This window comes from Oxyura jamaicensis, chromosome 1 (genome assembly GCF_011077185.1).
Source record: "Oxyura jamaicensis isolate SHBP4307 breed ruddy duck chromosome 1, BPBGC_Ojam_1.0, whole genome shotgun sequence".
In the NCBI taxonomy this organism is placed as follows: Eukaryota; Metazoa; Chordata; class Aves; order Anseriformes; family Anatidae; genus Oxyura; species Oxyura jamaicensis.
The window spans coordinates 103,713,821-103,717,350 of record NC_048893.1 but is presented as its reverse complement, the minus strand read 5'-3'; the positions used below and the strand labels follow the sequence as shown (position 1 = coordinate 103,717,350).

Here is a 3,530-nt window from a genome sequence, read left to right as displayed (position 1 = left end):
TCGATTGTTCTTGTGCACACCGAGACCGATAAGCCACACTTTTTGCTACCAATGACCTGTCATGTTTTGACAAATACTGTACTCTAGTGTACTTTTGCTCACTATAATATCATTGTAATACCAAAACACACCTCCATCCCAAAAGCTACCCACCTCTAAGGAGCGACCACCCCTCACTGAGCATGCGCTCTGAATTTCTCAGAGCCTATTACTTTAAACAGAGACGGGAAAACTTTTCACCAATCATAACTAAGATATGCTTGACTAGAGTCACTCAAGCTCCACATAAAAGATAGAAAATAATATAAAAACGCGTTAATTTCCAGGCTGCGCACCTGTGTATTTCATGCATGTTGGCTTGCTTTTGCAGACAGTAACTATCGCCAGCAATCCAAAGAACCTTTGTACCTGTTGCTGTAATAAATTACACTTAACTGCACTGTTCCTAGCCGTAATAGTTCTCATTGAACGCGACTAGAGTAAGGGTGGTTATACATTATTGGTAAATCTGTGACCGTGGTAGTTCAGTGTTCTGAATCCAGCCAGACCCATATTGGTTAATGTGTTATAGGTGAATCTGTGATCGTGATAGTTTAGTACCCTGAATCCAACCGGACCCATAACAGTTAATTGGCTACACCCCTTAAGGTGACACAGTAGACTGCTTTTCTGAAAAAGCAGGACCTTTTATTCAACAAGATCCAATGCTGACAACTATTGCATTTTTATCTTGATTTTTATCAGGTGAGTGTTAAATTTGTTTCATTAGCTTCAGGTTCTCAAAGCCTCAATCAATGATGATTTAAAGGCATTGGGGTATATATATAGGGGAACAAAAAATACAATAAATCCATAATAAAAAACAATTATGAACTGGTCCAATTCAACTTGACTGAGTTTTTTGGTATATAGAGTCCATTGGTAGCAGTGTTGTTTAAAGAAGTGTTGTTGTTGTTGTTTAGTTCATGGTAAAATGAGTTCTTTTAATGCTGTGACTTCTGTAGGAAAGAAGATTTAAGAAATATACAGAGAGTGACTCATTTGATCTATTTACCAAAGCTGCAAACACACAGATCTCTAGGTATGTGTTTTCCTGAGGGTTTTTGATTTGATATTCAAACAGAGATGGGAGAATTTATGCACTGCAAGAAAGCTTTATTTCTGTATTATTTTAAATCCAAAGACAAGCTGTCAGAATAAAAAGAAGAAATGTACTCTTTGAAAGAATATCCATTTGGTGTATTTGGAATTGGATATATATATATATTTTAATACACTTTGATATTATAGCAGAATAACCTCTCAATGATATATATATATATTGTTATCTTAATTGATGACAGCTGTGACTTTTTGTTTATTTGAAATCAGGAATGGATCTGTGAAGCTACCAATCTTGGAACCTAATTTAGCTAGCAGTACTTGTGTTAGTGAGATACTAAGCAAAGATCATAAGAAAACTTGTCCCTTTAAACAGTGTCATAAGAGGTTATAAAGGAATTACAAGCAACTATGAAGCTTTTTGACAAATAGTTCAGTGTTTCTTCTTCTCATGGTATTCTAGTACTAGATAGTACATTGTCCTTTAGTTGTAATTTTTATATTCATGCTCACTGGATTTTGTCTCCTGATGACATAAGGCCTACTTCTATGCATTTTCTAGTGAAGACAACTAAAACACAGAGCAGATTTTTTTCTTACAGTTATATCTGATCTCACAGTATCTGCATAGTTCTTTTTATTTCCTCATTCCCTCTCTTTTGGACATATATGGTTTTTGGAGTTAAAGAAAAATTCTTATAAGTGAAACCTCATTAACAACGGGTAATAGGTTTCCTTACTGACACCATGACAATAGGTAGACTGGATAAACTTAGATCAGAGCATGTCACATGTGACAAATTTCTTGTCCTGTTTCAGGCAGGTAGAGATCAGAAGAGCACCCAAGAAAGGCATTCAGAACATGGTGCACTAGATAGGTCTTGACTCAGGGAAATGGATTTTAGCAGACTTACTACTATCCATTCTCACATTCCTTAATACAGTATTACCTTGAAAAAGAAAGAACAGAAAATAAATCAGTGCTGGCTCACATGAAGTTAGCACTGATTGTATTTATCTAATACTAAAGATCTGAATTAGTTTTTACAGCCATAGCATAAACCCTAGATTTATGAAATATGTTTTGTCATAAAATGTTTCTTCCTGGGAGTTTAAGTAGGCCTACTTAACTTTGAAGCCTTTACAATAGAAAAGGACATATGCATCTAAGCAAGAGAAAAAGAAGTTATACAGAGAAAGACACTTTAATAGGAGAGAGAATGCTTAAACAAAGAACTTCTGGAATAGCTAAAATGAAAATATCTTTTCCATCCAGGGGATAGAGTCTGCTAAGAAAGGATGATTGATTCACTAAAAAAAAAAAAAAAAAAAAAAAAAATTTCATACAGCAACAGAACAGAAAAGTTATGGGCGCGATCCCTGCCAATGCAGAGGCTACACAGCTATTGATTTAAGGTTAGAGCAAGACCAAGATGAAAGGAAGAACATATTTTTGAGGAAAGTCTGGTTTCTTATACTAGTAAAATCAGGGGAGGAGGGAAAAGAGCTCTCCTTCATCATCTGATAGATCATAATTGGTTACAATTGATAAGAACATATTGGTAATATTTGAACTCCGTTATATTGATGAACCTCTCAACAGCTACTGTAGGGCCTGTTTAATAGCAGAAATGGACCTTGGATCATCTGTAATTTCAATTATCAACTTTTTTATAGAAAAAAATAGATATTAAAAAAAATCAAACAAAACAAGATTCAGGTAAACAAACAATCTTCTAATACTAAATTTGGTTTCAGTACATGGGATTTCAAACAACCCACACTACAAATTTTTTTTTTGGTGTCTTCCACAGGTTCATTTATTTTGTGATGACAGAAATGCCTTGTCAGAAGCATGGAATCTAGAATTTATAAAATAAATAAAATTGAGAAATATTTTGTCTTTAGATAATTTAAATACTTCGAATGGTGTCTGAGCTAAAAAATATGTGGAAATGAAAAAGTTCAACTATATAAATATTGATTTGGCTTTATTTACAGCTATATTACAACATAAGAACTATTGCTGGTCTTCTCTGAGTAGCAGTGTCACTAATCGCTTAGCACATAACAAGCAAAGTGCAGTGTAATTTTATAACATGCCAATTTTATAACATTTATAACATATAATTTTATAACTTCACAGTAACTGATGTAAGCCATGTAGGACTCAACATTTGCCCAAATGCAAGGCTCTTTTGAAATAATGTTAGAGAGCTCATTCTGCAGAGCAAGGACTTTGCTTTTAAATATTATAAGACATTTTCAAGAACCCTTCTGAAAATAGTAATGAGTGATTTTGGACCTTATATATTTGGACCTTAACTTTATTGAAAACAACTTGCAAATGAACAGTTGGAACTGTCCAAAGTTTCATTTTAACCTTTGTCTTTTTTTTCAATTTCTTTTATTTTTATTTTTATTTTTCT

The 3,530-nt window shown here is 33.6% G+C and overlaps 1 long non-coding RNA gene across 1 annotated transcript; it reads left to right on the top strand.

The window, feature by feature from the left end:
* Nucleotides 1–716: 716 nt before the first annotated feature.
* On the top strand, nucleotides 717–2,143 carry LOC118157277. The gene is made up of 3 exons (XR_004746600.1): nucleotides 717–744; nucleotides 1,005–1,081; nucleotides 1,921–2,143. It is a non-coding gene; the product is annotated as an uncharacterized LOC118157277 (long non-coding RNA).
* Nucleotides 2,144–3,530: the final 1,387 nt, after the last annotated feature.